This window comes from Leptopilina heterotoma, unplaced genomic scaffold, assembly GCF_015476425.1.
Source record: "Leptopilina heterotoma isolate Lh14 unplaced genomic scaffold, ASM1547642v1 Lhet_120, whole genome shotgun sequence".
Taxonomy (NCBI): Eukaryota; Metazoa; Arthropoda; class Insecta; order Hymenoptera; family Figitidae; genus Leptopilina; species Leptopilina heterotoma.
Genome location: NW_025110838.1, coordinates 1,179,795 through 1,201,625, shown reverse-complemented (window position 1 = coordinate 1,201,625; position 21,831 = coordinate 1,179,795). Strand labels below are relative to the sequence as shown.

The window sequence follows — 21,831 nt, the reverse complement described above, 5'->3', positions numbered from 1 at the left end:
TTCATTATTCAATTATGTTAATTATTCAATATTATTTTAATCAATATTATTTCAATTATTCAAGATTGTTGTCATTATTCAATATCATTTTTACCATTTAATATTATATTTATAATTCAATATTAATTTTTGATGGTCTTAAACTTTCGTACGTTCAAATAAACAAAATTTAATTATTTCTTTTTCAAATTCTAAATTTTAATTGTCAAAATTTTTGGTTTTTGAAAAAATGAGTATTAAAAAAATAAGTTATAAAGTTTTAAGATATTTCATTTAGGTTTTTAATTTTTATTGTACACTTAGAGCTGTTTTAAAAATATATTTAAAAAAATATTTCATTTATTTGAATGTTTTTAATTGTTATTTAATATTATTTTCAATCTGTAAACATTGAAATTAATTAACTTTTTGCTACAATCGAAGTAAATTTTAGTGAAAAATTATTAAAATTTATTTTTAGTTTAGTAAAATTTACTCCGAAAATAGTAAAGAGTTGTAAGAAATGCGCAGAAGTTACAGAAAGTTTTAATTCTACTTTGTAAATATTTAGTAAGAGTTATTCTATACTTTTCTTTAGCTATTAAAAACTATTATTAAAAAAAATGGCTCAGATGTTTGAAATATATTGTTCAATATTAAAAATTATTATTCTTTTCGTTTATTGTTTTCTGGAAAGTATCAATTTGGTACTAAAGTGGATCAGATTGATGCCAAAAATGTGGATCAATTTTTTTATTTGATCCACATTTTTGGCATCAATTCGTTGTAAATTGATACTTTGAGATACTATTAAGTTAACAGTGAATTATTAACTGCAAAATTCTGAATCATTTTCAAGAATAACCCATAATTATTCCATAAGAACCATATAATTAAACTGCTTTCCCCAAAAAATTAACTAAAAATACGAAACATTTCTTTAATTAATATAAAATATAAGATAGGAGACTTTTACACTCTGAGATGCAAATTTATCGATTGAAATTGCAATTTACTGACTATTCCATTGTTCTGCATAACACAATTACCATATAAGCGGGCAATTGAAGTTCTAACACTGACTTTCCTGTTGTGAGGATATACGATCTTGATAAGTGCGCCTGCGGATGAGATAAAATGTATACACGATTAAAGAATTATTAGATTTCGAACATTATTGTTGTACATTATATGTACCATACAGTGTGCATTATGTACTGTCCTATTTTATTCTCTAATGCATTATCATATATAAATTAATTATAATACATTTATTACTTGTAACGGTATAAATATTTACACCTCTTGTCACAAATCTATTTATATTTTTCTTTTTAGAAAAAAATAATTTTTTTGTCTTTGAAGACAATCTTGAAAAGCATGTCTTCAAAGTTGATCAAATTACACTAGAACTTGATGTTTTTTCTCTATTTACTCTTATAGAGGTGTCAAGATCTTATTTTCGTTGCTTCAGGATATCAACTTGTTTTCAGAAGGCATATAAATTTTTTCCCGTGGATATTATTTTGTATCTCTTTATGAGCTTTTCATGAAGCATAATTTTCTCTGTATAAATTTACGACGTTGATAATATTTCTCATTTTTTTTTGTCAATTTTTAGATTTTTGATTCTTTTAAATATCTTTGAGTTTGACAGTATTAAGTTAGTACTAGTATATTACTTATAATTTATAATGTTTTATTTTGAAAATTCCCATAATGATTATAATTATAAACAAAAACAAAAAATAAGTTTTTTGCATTATATATTTCAGTGGGCGACTATGGGAAAACTAAACAAAAGGGAAGTGAATTTTCCTCCTAAGCTCTTATTGTTTTACCGCTTTCAAAATATTTACACAATCCTGATGTAGCAGACACACACGAGTTTCCATCAGGCTTCGGATAAAGGGGATTTGAAAAATAGAAAAAAAAAATGCTAAAATAAAAAGAACAATATGTTAAGCTTCAAGTCAAGTGCAGTGAGTGCACTTGGACGTCTGAAGTGAGAAAGAAAAGTGGGAGAACCCTTCTTTCTTCGATAAACTCAAAGAAAAAAAGGTACATATATATATACCACCAACTCAATTTCAGATATTTATCACTGAAACTTTTTTCTGACACTTGTGCTTCCTTTCAATGAGATACCTCTTTCAATATACTGCACTAAACATATAAAGAGTCTGTAACACAATGTACGTTTTATCGATAAACACAATTTTTTATAAATAGAAAGTTTTACATCGTTTACATACATTTCCTCTCGACATCTGAATCTGTTAAAAAATTTAAATGCATACTTAATTCTGAATTTTCGCTTTTGAATCTGTTATAATTTTTTTCAATAAACAGTTTTCTACTTATAAATCAGTACAAAAATATCTACTCATAAGTAAATTTTAACTCATTCAAAAAGTAAAAAGTCGCAATTAAAATTTTATTAACAGATTCAAAAGCCAAATGTCAGTTGAAATTTTAACAGATTCAAAAGCAAAGTCAATTAAAATTTTAACAAATTAAAAAGCAAAAAGTCAGTTAAAATTTTAACAGATTTAAATTCTAGAGAGGAAATAAATAAAGAATCATAAAATAATTTATTTTCGCGACAAGAAAAAAAAATTTATCAAAAAGAAGAATAAAAGAGTCATTTCAATTTTGCAATATTCTTTATGGCAGAGAAGTTTTATCGAATTTGATAAGAGAACAAGGAAATGATTGTGCAGAATATTTGCAACAGAAAAAAGTCATACAGGGGTCCTAAAACCTCTATCTCACTCTCTCTCTCTCTCCCTCTCTTTTTTTCACTCGGTGGAATATAATAAGTCTCTTGTATCTCGTCACTATAATCAATATGCATGCATATCTCCCCTTTTTGCGTATATAATAAGTTTAACGCTAATTCACATTATTGTTATAAGCGAATTCCTTTTACACTATAGCACACGCCGATCGCTCTTAATTACTAACCGCGTGTGTCAAATGCCTATATATATGTGGAATTATTAACAGTGTTCTCGATTTTCATCATTAATTATAATCTATATAAATTTCATTCAAACTTTTGCTATTCATTTTCTATAATTTTAAAGTCGCGAATATGCAAATTTTTCACTGCAGTCACTTAGAGAGCTCTTTTTTCTCACAAATCAAGTTCTATACTGTTATTAATTATTATTAGGTGCGCTGGACAGTCTCTCATCATTGAAAATAGGAAATTTTTTTCTTATTATTTTCATAATTGTAGAAAAGGTCTTTCTAAATTCTCTAAAATTTTTATTCTCTCGGATTCCTTATTATTAATTCTAAACCAAATGGTGTGGAAAAACAGAAAAAAATATTTTAATGAAAATACAAAAAAAAGAATTAATATTTTTATGTAATTGATATAAACTTTCATTAATTTTTAATAAAAACAGTTGTAATTAGAATAAAATACAGGGTTCGCGCTCATCTACTAAAACTTCCTATTTACTACTTTTGTTTAACGATTCGCTACTATTTGGATACTTGTTTTCAGGTTTGTGACACTAAAAGTTACTTTTTTCTTTTATTATAAGAATTTGTAATAATTTTAATCCGCTAATACTAATAATGAAAATAAACAAATTATTCTAAATTACTTTTTTCTTTTATTATGAGAATTTGCAATAATTTTAATCCGCTAATACTAATAATGAAAATAAACAAATTATTCTAAAATATGTTAATAAAATATTCTTTTGAACAATTCAATTATTTTTAAAAATTTTAATGAAATTTTTCGCGAAAATTCAATGATTTTCGCATAATGAAATTCTTTGCTGAAATTCAATTATTTTCAGTAACTATTATTTTATAAAATTGTACAAAAGAATTCAATAATTGAAAAGAAAATTTTAATAACATTCTTCGCAAAAATTACATTTATTTTTATAAACCTAATAAAATTCTCAGAGAAATTCAATTATTTGAAATACGATATTCCTAAAGTTTTTTGAAAAGAAATTATTTATTTGTAAACAACAAATTTTTAAAAATTCTTCGAGAGAAATATTTTTTAATAATTTTGATGAAATTTATTTATAAGAATTCATTTATTTTTAAAATACAATTTCAATTTAATTCCTTGAAAGAATTGAAGTATTTTCAAAATTTTTAATAAAAAATTCATGAAAAAACTTTAATTATTAAAAAAATTTAATAAAATTCTTTGCAAAAATTCAATTTCTTTTACAAATAATGAAATTTTTCCCAAAAATTCAATTATTTAAAAAAATTTTAATATAACTTGTTGCAAGATTTTAATTATTTTCATAAATTATAACATTCTTTGTAGAATTTTAATTATTTTTAATACAATTTAAATTAAATTTGTCAAAAAATGCAAGTCTCAAAAATTTTCATAATGTTTCGAAAGAATTCAACTATTTACAAAAAATTTTTATAAAATTCTTTATAGAGCAGAAATACAATTTTAATAGATAATTAATTATTTAATGAATTTTTTATTTTTGTATATTTATATAATTAAATTTTCGTAAAATTTTAAGTAATAATTGAATATTAGAAACGTATGGCATTAATTTTTAGAAATAATTAAATTTCAAAAGATTTTTAAATTAAAATCTTTAAAAATCTTAATTTCTGTAAAATTATAATAATATTTAAATATTTATTTGAAATAATGATTAATTTATTATTTTCCTAAAAGAAATTATTAAATTTTGGAACAATTTAATTAAAAATTCGAAAAAATAATTGAATTTTGGAAGCATTACAGTTATGTACTTTTAAAAAACAGTTAAATTTCAAAAAGGTTTTAAATTGAAAATTATTAAAAATTTTTAATTCCTTGACAAAAAAGGTAATTAAATATTTATTTAACAAAGATCATTCCATTTTTAATGATATAATTTAGAGATTATGAAAAAAATTTAGTCTTTTGGAGAATTGTAATTAAAATGTTTTTGAAGATAGTTAAATAATTCCATTAAACAATTTTAAAATTTAAAATTAAATTTTCAATTAATTGGAAATTTTCTCAAATTTAATTGAAATAACTTAATTTTATATAATTTAAGAAATTTTATTTTATTATCCAAAAATATTTTTAAATATAATCATATTTCTGAAGGAATTCTAATTTAAAAATTTGAAAAATAATTTAATTTTAGAAAAATATAGAATTGAAGTTATTAACAGAATAAAGAAAATTAATATTTTTTGTGGAAATGAAGAAAAAAAAGTCGGGGAATTAAATTAAATTTTTCTGAGTCGACTAAAACGAGTTTTCTCTTTCGGCAAATTTAATTTTTCTATTACTATTTTTTACTACTTTTTTTCTGTTTTGAAACAACTTTTCAAAAATTAATTATTGAGTGCAATTGCAAAACCTGAAAATATTGACTATAATAAAATCCAGACAATGAATTAATGACATTTTTAAATAAATTACTAATAATTAGGGAAACATAGTCAGGGTTGGACCCCCGCAATTAAATGAGTAATGAAATAATTTAATTAAATAAATAATCAGATAACTTACATTTTTTAATTAGAATTAATTTGTTTATTAATTAAATTTCAATGTCTTAATTTATTAGTTTATTACTTTATTAATTCATTAATTTATTACTTTATTAATTTATAAATTTATTACTTCATTAATTTATTAATTTATTAATTTATTACTTTATTAATTTATTAATTTACTACTTTATTAATTTATTAATTAATTTTTTCATCGCTTGGAAGGAAAAAATATTGAAATGGATTTGTTTATATGCGTGCAGTGAAGAAAAAAAACTTGTTGGAACAATTGGCGAACAATTCGTATGGCGAATTTTCTTTTTACGAGACAGAGGTCTGTTTCCCATAAATTTAGCGAGACACGATGGAAAGGGTCGACGTTATATTTCCCTCACAATTCTATATAGCAAAACCCTCGATTCTTCGTATATATAACAGAGTATACATATATATATATATATGTATGTGTGAGATATATATACAACCGCATAGTCTCTACTCTCGCAATCGTTTTAGACTCCATACAGGAGAACCCTTAACTTCGTCAAGTGGCAGCTCTCCTTTTTTTTTTGCAGATTCGTTTCAAAAGCCCCCCTCCTCATCTCAACGTTTTCATGCACTTTTGGTTTTTGTACAAAAAAAAAGAAAAAAAAATTCCAACGTCCATTTCACATTTTTTTCTAAAAGTTAAACAATTTTTTTTCATGGTCCCCTCAAGTTACTTTGAATAGCAATTCTTTGTAAACATTTTTTTTCTGTAAAAAAAGTAGCAATGGTAATAATAGTAAATTTGGTAAAATAAAAATATAGTAGAATAATTAACAAGTTGTAGTTTTTAATTAACCCTAAACAGTACAACTGGGGTAAAAAAGTACCACACAGAAAATACAAATTATGGTATTTTTCGCAAATTTTGTTTTTTGTTTTTGTAAATTTTTGAGCATATTTTTCATTCCTTGAAGAGAACAAAAAATGCTATCTTTTTTCTTATGGAAAAACAAATGAAATGACTTATAATAAAGTTTTTTTGCGTTAAATATGAACATACTATCAACCAGACATTTTTGGGGTACTTTGGTACCCCAGTTGTTCGTATGAGCCTTGTACTGTCTAGGGTTAATATTATTATTTTTTTTATTATTATTTGGTATTATAATTATTATAATTCTCATTATAATGATTATAATTCTCATTATAATGATTATAGTCCACAAAAAAAAACTTGAAGGAGAATTTAAAAAAAGGATGATTTAAAACTTGAGACGGAATGAAATATTTTTTGGGGTTTAAAGGAGATTTTTCATTGAAGTCAGTTCACGCGAAATTATTCATACGTGTATGTGTATGTGGCAGCGAAAAGCCGTATAAGAAAAAGTGATACGAATTGAAAAAAAAAATGCTTGAAGGCAAAAATCCACGAGACGAAATTCGATTCGAACGAGAAATATACGCGTATATATATATAGATAAATATTTCAGTCGATTTTACGTCACGGGTAAAACGAGTGGACGGGAGAAATAAAATTATTTTACCACGCACGTGCACAATATTATTTCACCAGGTATATTTTTGAATTTAATGATTTCGTTCGCAAATGACTGTTTGGCTTTTGAACTTAAAACTTTAATCACAGCCCGTAACCAGTCAATATCAAAGGAAAATGTGTATATCGCACATATATCAAAATAACTAGCGTATGGTCTTTATTTTATAAATCTCGTTGATATTCTAACTATACACATTGCACACAGGTGTAAAAAGACGATTTTTAGCAGAAATTGTAATTAAATTTGGATTTAGGGGTTTTTTTTTTTTTGCAGATAAAGAGGATAAAAATATCGTTTGTTCTTTTTCTAAAGTAGGATTCTAATAGGGAAAACTATTCTAAAATAAAATTAAGATTCTAAAAAATATTAAATTTCAAAATCTAAATCAGTAACTGATACATTTACTATCAAAGTAGTTTATTTTTAATAAATTCAAAATTAGAGCAGACGAGCGTTTAAGAGCATTAATATAATTATTTATTAAACTTTGATCCGTGGATTTTAAAATAAAAGTTGGGTTACTAAAGATTACTTTGGCTTCATTAAAACTTAAAAAAATATTTTTTTCCGGAGCCAAAAAATGGCACATCAATTAAATCACCAAATTTTATCTTTCATAAACTTTGCGCAAGTATTTATGCCTCGGGAATGAATATTCGAGATTTTAAAAGTCCAAGTTTTTAAAAAGTACCCTTAACTTTAAGATCAAAAGGAAGTGTATTGTGTTGAGAATGGAAAAGCTTGTAGAAAGGCGATAGTCTCGTGTTTTATTCAGAGTCTCTTGCGCGTCCTTTGTTTTTCAAAGAAGAAGAATAAGAAGAAAGTAGTTTCCGAGTATAAAGAAAAAAAAAGAGTAGTTCTTCACTATTTAAAACGGGCATTAAACTTTTGTGCCAATGAGAAAGATTTCGCGCATTTTTGACGAAGCTGTCGTGTGAAAATTTTTCTTTTAGCTCCTTCTTCTTCTTCTTCTTCTTCTTCTTCTTCTTCTTCTTCTTCTTTTTTATTTTTCTTTTTTTCTTCCTTTTTTCTCTTTTCCCATTTCTCAATCATTTCTTTCGTCTCCCGATCATTTTTTTCTCTTCTCTTTTTTTCATTTTTCGTCTCTCGATCATGGTTATGCTGTGGAGCATAAGTCATAGACTTGTTCATGAATAGAAATAGCCATGTCACCCGTAGGAGTCATATTTCTTCAGCTACACCTTCGTTCTCTTCATTTTTTTTCCCTTCTCACTCCTTCAGAAGTGATCTAGTCACTGACAAACTACATGAGCTTCAAGCTGTGTTCTAGGCGAACATTTTGCACTTGAAATTAGATTGCAAATTATTTTTCATTCTCGTTTCATATATGCGTTTGCAGTATTTTTCTTTTTTTGAATTTCCGATTCGGCTTATGATAAAAAAGGATTTTCTTTCTTGAATATGTTTTTTTCTTCAATTTTTAATTCTTTCTTGTATTTACTCGGTGTTAAATAATTTTGTTCTTTTTTTATTATTTAATAATTCGTTTTTGTATTTATTTGCTGTTAATTAATTTTCTAAATTTTGATAAAAAAAATATGATTCTTAGTTCGTACAATAATTCATTAAGTACGAATTTTTGTAAATTGATTTTTTTGTAATAAATGATTGTGATTATTTTCATGATTTCAATTCTATTATTATCTTTAAAAATTTTTAACTAAAATTCTACTTTAGATCAATTATTTTTAATAATTTTCCAAAATTTCTTTGGAAATTTTCAAATCCATTTGTTTACAATATTCAATTTCACGAAATTTCAATTATTCCTTCATTCTTCAATTCAATGCATAGAAAATTAATTTTTAAATGAATTTTTATTAGAAAATTTTACGAGAATTACATTATTTAAATACGAAAGTAAATAATTTATTGAATAATTAATAGTTTCTCAAAATTGAATTCTCATAAAGAATGTTATCAACAAATTTTTAAATTATGGAATTCTTTGGTCGAATTTTATTAAAACTTCCATGGAAAATTTTAAAAAATTACTTTTTTCAAGGAATTCAATTAAAAATTGTATGAAAAATAAATAAATAATTAAAATTCTCCTATGAATTTTATTATTAGTAAAAATAATTGAATTCTTAAGAACAATTTTATTACACTTGAAAATAATTGAATTTCTGCGATAATTTGTAACTTCTCCAAAATTCAATTTTTTTCTAGTGTTTTTAACTAAAATTCTTCTATAAAATCCATTATTTTTAATAATTTTTAGAAAAGTTCTTCGAAAATTTTCAAATTCATTAATTTGTTTAAAATTCAATTTTACAAAATTTTAATTATTCGGAAATTCTACAATTATATTAGAAAATAAAAACTCAAAATAATTTCAAAAAAAAATTCAATTAACCTTTTTCAAAAGAATTAATTCTACAGAATTATTTGTTAAAAATATGAAAAATTAAGAATTTTAATGATTTTAATTTGAAACCTTTTTAAAATTCAATTATTTCTAAAAATCCACATTATAATGCTTTTAATATTTAATTATAATCCAAATTTTTAACCAAAATTAATTTTAAAACAATTTTTATTAGTAAATTCTACTAGAATTTATAAAAAATGTTTTCAACAAATTTTTAAATATAATTAAATTCTTTTTAGACGAATTTTAATAAAATTTTTAAGAATAATTATACATTTTTTGAGGAAATCGATTAAAATTGCATTAAAAATAATTGAAATTCTGCGATTAATTTTATTATTAGTAAAAATAATTGAATTTCTAGAAGAATTTTATTATTTACGAAAATAATTGAATTCCTGTAAAAAAAATTTTATTATTTAAGAAAATAATTGAATTATTGCGTAGAAATTTATAGAAAATTTGCAAATAATTGAATTACTGTAAAAAATTTTATTATTTATGAAAATAATTGAATTATTGCGAAGAAATTTATAGAAAATTTGCAAATAATTGAATTACTGTAAAAAATTTTATTATTTATGAAAATAATTGAATTATTGCGAAGAAATTTTTGCTAAGAATTTGATTAGAAATTTTGGAAAGTAATTGAATTTCAGAGAAAAATTTTATTATTTCTAAAAATAATTGGAATTTTGACGAGAATTTAAAAAAATTTTTGAACACAATTAAATTTCTGCGAAGAATTTTATTACTTTTGAAAATAATTGAATATCTGCAATCATTTGTAATTACTTTAAAATTCTTCAAATTATATCGAACACTTTATGAACTTTTCATCCTTTTTCAATCAAATTACGGACTTTACGGACCATTTTTCAAAGAAAACTGACTTTTACGGACATGAAGCAAATTTACGGACCTAGTTCGAGCCCTGTCACAATTATACATTTTTTACATTTTCTTAATTATAAAAATGTTTTTGAGGGATAAAATGATGGTTTAATTTCTCCACTTGAGAACGTCAAGGTCGCCACTAGATGGCATCATCTAGGAGAAATTCCAAGAATTTCTCCTGCCATCTAGCGGTGACCTTGGCGTTCGCAGGTGGAAAGTAGTATCTCCATTTTTATTCTCAAAGTATTCGTCAATATTCCTATTTCTATAATTATTTATAATCAGACATTGAATCCAAAGAGTTTAAAAATTAATACAAACGAATTTTACTTTAACTTGCGATATTTTTTAGTCTTCAATTTTTGTAAACTCTTAGAATTAATTTTTTCACTAGATAAATTGATATATTGTATGAAATAATATTTACTGAAGAATATTTTTCACCAGAAACTATTATTTTAAGCTTATAAGTATATTCTCAATTGGAGATCTTGTATAAGTGGATAATGTTTGAGAATTGCTTTATATTTACCATTATGGTGCTTGGAAGCTGCAGATATCTATTTTCTACTAAAGGGTTCGTTCGTCCGGTTGAAAATTGATGATTTCTCGCACGCGTGGTTTCTGCCTGTTATCCGTAAACCCCATTCGTCTATATACATATACGTATATGTATATGGAGAGTGAGAGAGAGAGAAAACGATTCGTATAGTTGCATAAAGGCAAAAGCCCCAAGGGTTTTGCCCTCTGGGATCAAAGGTCTAGGGAAAAGAGAGTTGAAAAAAATGGGTAATTTTTACCATCTTTCTTCAAAATCGCTGGAGGTCACACATCATAAATATATGTCTGCATATGTATATAGGTGTCCCGGTCATTGATACCGAGTGACTTGCTCTCATATTTATGCGGTCGACTTCAATATTTTCCGTTCCGGTAGTCAGGAAATGGGAAAATATCATTTACACACTGTGATTTCAAAAAAAAAAAAAAAAATGAAGAAGAAAAGAAAATCTAACGGCGTTCATTTTTTATTACTTATCTATTCACATTTCTTTCCGTATTTTTAAGGAAGAAAAATGATACCCTCAATATAGGGGTAATCGAACACAGCAAATAATGAACAAAAAATTTCTTATCTACAATTTTATTTTTACCTACATTTACAATTTTTTTTTTACTTTTCTTTAATTTGTCTTTCTTTCAAAACAATAGAAATTTTAAGAAAATATATTTTATCGAAAAATTATAAATAAATTATATCTCTCTGAGAGAAATGTGAACTAAATATTTGTAAACCAGAAGGAATTTTTTTTTAAATTTGAAGAAATTTCGTATAAGTTGAATCTCGTTTGTCGTGTCAAGTTTCTTGGGTGAAAAAAAATTGGCAAAAAAAAATATAAAAAAGTGAGAAAAAAAAACTTAGAAAATGTGGTGGATACTGTAAGTGTTCGCAGTCATTATATATTGCGATCTCTCTCCTACTCTCACAAAGCCCGTAATTCCGTCAACGCCTTTTGGTTCAGAGTCTCTAAATTACAGGAATCACTTCCACGAATTTAATAGCACTCAGAGTTTTGAATCGTTCAAGGACTCTCGATACCGTGATTGTTAAAAATCTGCCAAGGTTTCATATTTCTTTTTCGCCAAAAAAAAGAAATTTTCTAATAATCCACTTAAATATTTTTATCCTTTTTCCCCTTCATTTAAAATTTCTTCTTTAAAAAGAAGAATTATACGATTTTTTTATAATTATTTTCTCATTATACAATAAATAAATAAATTATTTTCTTGTTTATTAATTTACTTGATTATTTGTTATTTAATAATTATAAATATTTTCTTATTTATTCGATTATTTGTCAAGTTTAAAGTTTGAATAATAGTTTTAAATTAAGGGGACGATGCGGCTGAGTTGGCAAATTTTTTATTAATCCCAATATTAATAAATTTGGGATGGCTCTTACCCCATCGAGGTCCGAGTATATCGCTTATTAAAGACGCATCTCTCTACTTAATAATGAGATTAATTAGTCAACGAGACGTTTCGTTCGACTTAAAAGCCATTAGCTATTTTAATCCAATTTCTAATCCTCGACTTTATATCGGATTACACTTTGTCGCACTTTGTCAATCCCTTTTTGGTGAGAATTTTCTAATTTGCAATTAAATTCTCCCCCCCTTTTCCAGATATTCAATTAAAACAAATAAAGATTTTTTTTATTTTTACTATAATTGTTAATAAATTTTTTATTTACTATATCTTTAGTTATTACTTAATTAATATATTTATTATTTTTTTTATTTTATTTTAGATATGATTTATTTATTATTGCTTTTTATTTTACTTTTCTATTTTTCATTATTTTCATTATTTTTATTTTTTTTTTTTAAATTTATTTATTTATACCATTTTTAATATTAGTTTGACTGTTTTATAATTCTATGTGTAAATAAATACCTACCAATTTATTTATTTTACAATTGTATGTTTAATTGTTTATTATTATTTATTATTATTTATTATTATTTATTATTGTATAATTGTTCCTTTGTGAAAAAGATATTGCGAATATTATATTCGTATTTAAATTTTAATCACTTTTGAAGCTGTTATCGAACAGCAAAACTTTTTTTTTTGGGTCACGCTTTTAATAAATTGTCAAGTCATTTCGTATCAAATAATTCGAGACAATAATGAGATTTATTCAATTGTGTTTTGGATTAGTCATATACATAAGACCTTTAACGTGCCGCGAAATATTATTGACCTCAATATTATAAATTGAAATTTCTTTGCCTCATCACGACGATTATAATAAATTGCCTCCTCATGTATAACCGATTAATTAGCAACAATTACTTTTATTAACAGGTACAACTTTTAAACGAATTTTCTTATTTGCTCATTTAAATGTTTCTTTATTTTTCTTTACAATTAGCTTTTATATTATTTACATTATTTATTATTAGAGTAATTACTATTTTTAGTACTGTTACTATTGTTACTATTTTTATAATTTTTATGGTTACTATTGGCTCGACTATTGGTATTAATTAGACTATAGTTACTACTTCTATTACCACTATGATTATTATTATAATTTTTATAACAAATTATTGAATATGTATACTCTGAAAAAATCGAATCTACCGGGACTCGAACACAAGCGCCGTACCATTAGCGCTACATGCCCGAAGCCACTGAGCTACGGTGAATAATCAAATCGAATATAATTCTTTCATTAGAATGAGAACAAAAAAAGTATTTGCGCAGGAAAAAACTTGATTCTTGATTTGAGTGAATCGTCTCTGGAATATAAAAAAGTGATATATGCAAACGAGTCAAAGTGAAATAAAAAAATAAGGGGATAAAATATTTTCTTTCACATTGTAAATAAAACACTTTTTTCTCTACTTGCATACTAGTCAGTTGGCATATATATACATATATACATATGTATATCTATATATCCGCCGTTCCACATAAATATCTTAAATCATTTCTGGGGGTGCGGTTTACCCAACGTCAAATGAAAAATTCAAGAAGCATGCAAGGCTTTCAGCGCTTCTTTATGAATTCCACTTTTCCTCGTCTCCCTGCTCTCGCGCGTATCTGTCTTTATTTCCTGCTGCAGCTACTACACGTAGACTTTTATACGTTAAGATCGACCAATCTCATTAGACGTAAAAAAGGAGTGATGCGAGAACAAAAAAAAAATAAATAAAAAAGTGAAGCACGCAGGAAGACACGTCTGGCTTAAGCCACAATCTCTCTTTCTCTCTCTCGCTCTCTTTCTCTCTGTGTATTAAATAAAGGACACCCGGAAGGGCCACCGACTGTCAGATTCTTGCCCTTGAATAGTGGCTCGGCCAAAAAAAAAAACGAACCTCGACCTTTGACCCTTGTGCCTTTACAAATCAATATTAGAACCCTCTTGTCGTTCTTTTTTTAAGGAAATTAAGGGGTCGTTTTTCACCGCAGGCTATTTCATTTAAAATTAATCTCTTTTGTTTGATTTAACTGATTAGGAGTTTCTTTCCTTTTTTTACTTTTCTTTTGTTTCTGGATAAATTTTTCGATTAGAATTGAAATACATTTTAGTTTCAAATTTTTAATTGTTAGTTTTAATAAATTCAAAGTCCTCTAAAAGAATTTAAATTCAACTTTTTTGTTATTAATAATACATAACATAAATTTTGGATTTTAATTTTTTTAATTTATTAAAAATTGACATTATGCTAATATTTACATAATTATTGACAAATTGGATTAATTATTAAAATAATTTCTCACTGATAAGCTTTTTGTTTTAATGGAAAATAATTGGAACTGAAATCCCATTTTAATGGAATCATGGAGGTGTGTCCATTAAATCGGATGTTAAATGAATAATTTAACCATTTGTCTATTAATAACTATAGTCCACTATTTTTTTCTGAAAAACTATTTAGTTGTTGAGCTTAATAATTCCTTATATCGATAAGTTTTTAGTTTTAATGGACAATAATGGGAATTTAAACCTCGAGTTAGTGGGATTCTTGAGATTTGTCCTCTAAATCGAAGATTAAATTGATAATTTAAACCTTTTGTTTATTAGTATTTGGTTCACTAATTGGTTAATTATTAGTAACATATTAATAAATAATAACAATATTAATACTGATATGCCTTTAGTTTTAATGCATGATAATTAGAACTGAAACCCCGATTTAGTGGAATTTTAGAGGATTTTTCTTCTAAAGCGGGATTTAAATTCTCAAAGTTAAATTATTATTCTTCGAATTGTTTAAATTATATAATTCTTATTGTTTTTCAAATAATTGTTTGATCGTTTAACTTTAATTTAATAATTACTGATTCAAATGCAAAAGTTTTAATTAATAATAATTGGAACTTTCATTAATTTAATGAAATCTTGGAGGTTTGTCCACTAAATCGGTGTTGAAACTATTAGAGTTTTATTACTATCCCTCAAAGAAGTTTAAAATATTCTTTAATTCTTATTGTTTTTTTCAATTTTTTAATTGTTTAGCTTAATACTTGTTTTTTGAAAATTAGCTAGTTTTAAATTATGATAATTGGAACTGAAACCCCGATTTAGTGTAATCATGGAGGTTTGTCCACTAAATCGTTTAATTATTTCGTTTTAATTATTATCTTTCAAAGAAGTTTAAGTTAGATAATTCTTACTGATTTTTTTTAGTTTATGGCTCAACTTAATAATTGTTTTTTAAAAAATGAGTTAGTTTAAATTTATAATATTTGGAACTGAAACCCCGGTTTAGTAGAATTGTGGAGGTTTGTCCACTAAATCGGGGTTTAAACTCTTAAACTTTAATTATTATCCTTCAAAAAAGTTTAAATTACATAATTCTTACTGTTTTTTTTAAATATTTTAACTTAATAATTGTTTATTGAAAAATTGGTTAGTTTTAACTGATACTAATTGGAACTGAAACCCCGATTTATTGGAATCGTTGAGGTTTGTCCACTAAATCGGAGGTTAAATTCTCAAATTTAAATTACTATTGTTAGAATAGTTTAATGTACATAATTCTTATTGTTTATATGAAGAATTGTTCGGAAAAAGTATTTTTAGATAAATAACAAAAAAAGTTTTGAAAAAATTGACACTTTTGGATTCCTTATTTTTAGTTTCTTGTCATTGGCATTGGCAAAATGTCAGTCAGTAAAAAAATTGTTAAATTTCCACTAAATTGGGGTTACATTTTGAATTATTTTTCTGTCCCTTCCTACGTGAGTAAATTGTCGAGAGTATACAGAGAAAATTATACAACATCAGTATCATTAGTTTTTAAAATAGTAATTTTTCAAGATGAGTGCTTCGTTTTATTTTTTTAATAGGTCCCAAGTGTCGGAACTTAGGTTTTAAATAGCTCATTTCAAGCCCTATAAATTGTAAGATGCCGCTTCTTAAAAGTGGAATTAAAATACAGGCGCACTTTATTCTTTTCCAAGTGAACAGAAGTTCCACCTATTTTAACCATCATCAAGTGCCATTATATCACATGAGGTGGAACTAATGGTCAGAGTGTACTTCACTTTTTTCGTCATTATTTTCTCCTTTTTTTTAAAGATATAGTTATTTTTTCTATTTTCTCAATAGGGTAAGATAAAAAATTTTCGAAATTTATAAATTTTTTAAAATTCGGATAAGTTTGGATTAATTTGTAATTAAATTCGATTTTTTAATGATATGGTCATCTTTATAATTTTCTTAATATTGGAAAATAAGAAAATTCTCAAAATTTATAAATTTTTGAAAATTTGGATAATATTTGGATTAATTATTATTAAATTCGGTTTTGTATTCTAATTGCTCCAATTTTTTTTTTGGAGACGATTTTTTTCTTTTTTCAATTTCAAAGATTCAAAAAAATATCAACTTGCCATTGTGTTTGGATTTTTCTTTTTTGACATTTGGTTAAATGAACTTGCCATTGTTGAGAGAAGGAGAAAGAGAAAGAAAGTTGCATGTTATTCTCATAACGAATATACATCATGTTTCTATATACATATGCGGCACAAGAAATGAGAAGAGCCTTGGAGTTATTTTTGTACTTTCGGTGCCGTTCCACCCTTCGGCGGATAAATTTATCGCTCGACATCTCGCCTAGCAATTCCGCCGGAAACTTTCGTGTATGATCAGCCGCGTATCTGTAGAATACTCACAATTGAACTCACTCACTCACTCTCTCTCTATCTCTCTCCTTCTTTCATGACACATCTGTCGTTTTTTTTCGAGCGTCAAAAATCTGTGATTGCTTTTTGTTTTTTTTTTTTTTGTAGAAGTTTTTTTATTTTAGAAAAGAAATTTGGAAACTTTGCAATGAGCAAACAGTAAAAAAAATTGCAAGGCAAAAAAAAAATCCTCTTTGAAAAATAATTTAAATTATAAAATATGTAGATTTAAAATAAAAATAAAAATTAAATTGAAATTCAAAATAACTTTGAAATTTGATTACCGAAAAATTCAAATTAAAACTGAAATACTGAAAATAAAATTTAATACAGAAGAAATTAAACGGCAAATAAAATTAATTTAAATTGTTATTGAAATAATATTAAAATTAAACAGGATATGAAATTAAACTGAAAATAAATTTAAGTAAAAAAGTAAAATGAAATTGAACTTAAAATTGGAATTGATTAACAATAAAATTAAGGTTGATATTGAAATGTAATTAAAAATAAATGGGATTAAAATTGAATTTAAATTCAATTAAATTGAAAATGATTAAAAATTGAAATTGAATTTAAATTTATTAAATTTAAATTTATTAAATTTAAATTCAATTCAATTTAAATTTATTAAATTCAAATTCAATTTAATTTAATTAAATTCAAATTTTTAAAAAATTGAATTTAAATTCAATTAACTTCAAATTTTTTAAAAACTGAATTCAAATTTAACTAAATTTAATTAAAAAGAATTGTATTAAATTTAATTTAAATTGAAAATCAATTGAATTGAAATTGAACTGAAATTCAATTGGATTTCAATTTTTTTAAAATTGAATTTCAATTCAATTACATTTATATTTTTTAAATTTAAATTCAATTAAATTCAATTTTTTTAAATTCAAATTTTTATAAAATTGAATTTAAATTCATTTAAAATGAATTCTATTAAATTGAAAATTAATTGAATTGAAATTGAATTAAAATTGAACTGAAATTCAATTGGATTTCAATTTTTTTAAAATTGAATTTCAATTCAATTACATTTATATTTTTTAAATTTAAATTCAATTAAATTCAATTTTTTTAAATTCAAATTTTTATAAAATTGAATTTAAATTCATTTAAAATGAATTCTATTAAATTGAAAATCAATTGAATTGAAATTGAATTGAAATTGAATTAAAATTGAAGTGAAATTGAACTAAAATTCAATTGAATTCCAATTGCTTTAAAATTGAATTTAAATTCAATTACATTCAAATTTTCTAAATTTAAATTCAATTAAATTCACATTTTTTAAAAAGTTAAATTTAGAATCAATTAAAATGAATTTTATTGAATTGAATTTAAATTAAAAATGAATTGAATTGAAATTCAATTCAAAATAAACTGAAATTGAAATTCAAGTTGAAACTCAAAATAAATGGAAGTAAATTATAATTGAACATGAAATTGAAATTAATTAATTAATTTAATTGATATTGAAAATTAATTAAATTGAAATTAAATTAAAATATTGAACTAAAATTTAATTGAAATTGAAATAAAAGTTGAAACTGAAAATAAATGTAAATAAAATATAATTGAACATGAAATTGAAGTTGATTAATTTGATTAAGTTTTAAATGTAAATTGAATTAAAAAATTGAAATTAAAAATCAATTAAATTAAAATTGAATTGAAATTGAATTGAAATTGAATTAAAATGGAACTGAAATTAAATTAAAATTAAGCTAAAGTTAAATTGAGATTAATTTGAAATTAAATTGAGTTTAAATTGAAATTTAATTAAAATTCAAAATTAAGTAATTTATTATCCTCCAGTCTTTGAAAATCATTCCCACTAATTATTCCGATTAATATTAAATTATCCCATTATTGTCAGTGCTTGCGTGGACAAAAATTGATTCAAAATGAAATTAATATTCCCCATACACTAAATATTGTATAATTCATTCTCATTACTAATTGTGTATATAAATCAGGACAAATAATTCTCATGAATAAATTTTAAGCGAATAAATAAATAAATTGAAATTTTTTCATCTAAATTCGAGAACATAGTGAGTGAGAATAGTGTGTGGCGAATATAAATGATTGTAAATTGCGTTACTTTTGAATGAACTTGAAACGAATGAACAATAAATGAAACGCATATACATGTATATAGTATGTTATCGATAAACGCACGATATAGGAATTGGTCCAATTACATATATATACTCTTTGCCCTCGAGAGTAAAACGTGCAGGTAATTAAAATACAGTAAACTCGATCGGGCATTGAGCCAAAGTATTCTCATGATTCAAAGGGATATGTGTTTCCTCCACATACTCTCATCCCCTTTCTCCTATTTTCAATAATTAATCAATCGTCGAGAGATGCCTATATAGAAGGCGTCTATTATTATTGCGCTATACAGACTTTCTATCTCAATTTATTCGCGGTACTTAATTTTCTTTTTTTGATACTCATTTTCTGGATATTTTTTTTAGCCTGTTGTAATCAATTTTATGGGTTTTTTATCCTTTCAGAATTTTTTTTAATCGAATATAATTACTATTTTTTGCGAATAATGAAAGCAATTATATTTGATAATCTTATTAGAAATATAGAAATAATATTTTATTTACAAAAAATTATTATTTTGTATATTTTTATACAATTTTTAATATATTTTTAACTGCAAACTGTTTTACAATTTTTTCAATACTATTTTATTCGAATATTTTTTTTATATTTATTTATTTACTAATATTTATAATTTTATTTGAATTGTATTTTATGTTTTAAATTTTCAAATTATTCTGAAGAATGGGAAATATTTTTCACTTTTTTGTAAAATAACGGAAAAATAATTTTTTTCCTGATGTTAATGAAAAAAGTCCTGAATTTTCTTTCCCAGTAATAATTTCAGTTGCATAGTAAAATATATTAGAATATAAATTATATAATAAAATCAATTTTATCTGAAAAAATAATTTCAGTATTTGAAACAATAATATAATATTATAAAAATTAATTCATAGAAATAAATATTTATTTGATAATTTGACAAGTAATCGTTTATTTAAATTAAATACAATTTTTTCTTCATTGTAAAAAGGAGAGTTTAACAGAATAATTGGAAAACATTCCATGAAGCTTTTTCGATTAAGCTCGAATTTCGTACAGCGAGGATAATTGAGCTCTTTAAATGCGAAAATGTTTCGTTAAAAGTAATTACATAATTTTTGTTTTTAAAAATATTAATGACATGTTTCGAAAATAAATTATTTGTTTATACGTTAATGTTAAAAAACCTTTTTTTTATCGTAGTAGTAGTATTAGTGTGAAATATTATTTATTTGTTTTAAACAAAATGTTATATGACACAAATAAAAGTTTTATTTGAACAACATGAAATTTACTTGAAATAAATACAATGTATTTAGATCAGAAAAAAATTATTTGAAACAAATAAATTTTATTTAGATCAACGAAAATGATTCTGAAACGAAGAAAACTTATTTGGACCAAAGAAAATTTATTTATAACGAATAAAATTTATTTGGACCAATGAAAATTTATTTATAACGAATAAAATTTATCTCGACCAAAGAAAATTTGTTTATACTTTATAACCAATAAAATTTATTTATACAAAAAAAAATGTATTTGAAACGAATAAAATTTATTTGGACCAAAAAAAATATATTTATAACGAATAAAATTTTTTTAGACCAACAAAAATGTTTTTGAAACGAATAAAATTTATTTGGACCAAAAAAATTATTTGAAACGGATAAAATTTATTTAGACGAAATAAAATTTATTCGAAATTGAAACAAATAAAAAGTTTACTATCTGGACTCTAAGTCAAATATATTTTTTTCCGGATATAGTATTAGTAGAAGTAGCGGTAGTAGTAGTAGTAGTAGTAGTAGTAGTAGTAGTAGTAGTAGTAGTAGTTATAACTTTCGAAAGTAGTAAAATTTCACATTTTTTATTTATACACTTTGGCGTATAAATTCAAAAAAATGATACCAAATTCTGGTTAAGAGAACGTGTCTCGTTTAGAGAATGTAAAGGCGAGATATCGAGAAAGAACTGAGAGTGGTTTAAGATTCAAAGAACACCTGCTCTTCAGGTATGCCGGATCCTTCTTTCCACTTCTCTATATCTCTTTCTTTCTTTCTATGTATATATGCACTTCGCCTCACGGATTTCGTATCGTCGATCGCGTGCATGTTGTCGCATAATAATTTTTCAAAATCACCATTATCTATATATCTTTCAAAGTATTACTCAAAAAAAAATTTTTTTTACGCCGAATTTTTTTTTTACTACAGCTGAATTTGTCTGCTACAAATTACAATGTTGTAATTTTCTAGCGCAATATATTTTCGACTCCACCAGGTGTTATTATCGTCATATAAAAATTATACATACAAATTACCATCTGCCAAGGCGATAATTGCTACGTTTTACTCGATACAATAATACGATTATTGTAATTTAATTTTTAAAAAAAAAAATTTTCTAATTTCTTTTAACAATTTATTGACTATTAAAGGTGTTCATAAATAAAATTATCAAAAAAAATTTCTGCCTTTTTTAGAATTTTTTTCGTAGAATTGGAAATAAATATTTAATTTTTAATTAATTGTTTAAATTAATAAATTGGTTAATAAATTGGTTAATTAATTGTTTAAATTAATAAAGTGTTTGAATAATTGTTTAATTATATTTTAATATATTTTTAGGTTAGATTTCGTGATTAAACAACTTTTTATTTGGTTATTTGCTTTTTCTATTT

At 23.9% G+C, this 21,831-nt stretch overlaps 1 long non-coding RNA gene across 1 annotated transcript in view; it reads left to right on the top strand.

The window, feature by feature from the left end:
• Nucleotides 1-21,831, top strand: part of LOC122510477 — a 73,046-nt gene that overhangs the window by 1,197 nt on the left and 50,018 nt on the right. The gene's annotated exons all lie outside the window — the stretch shown is intronic.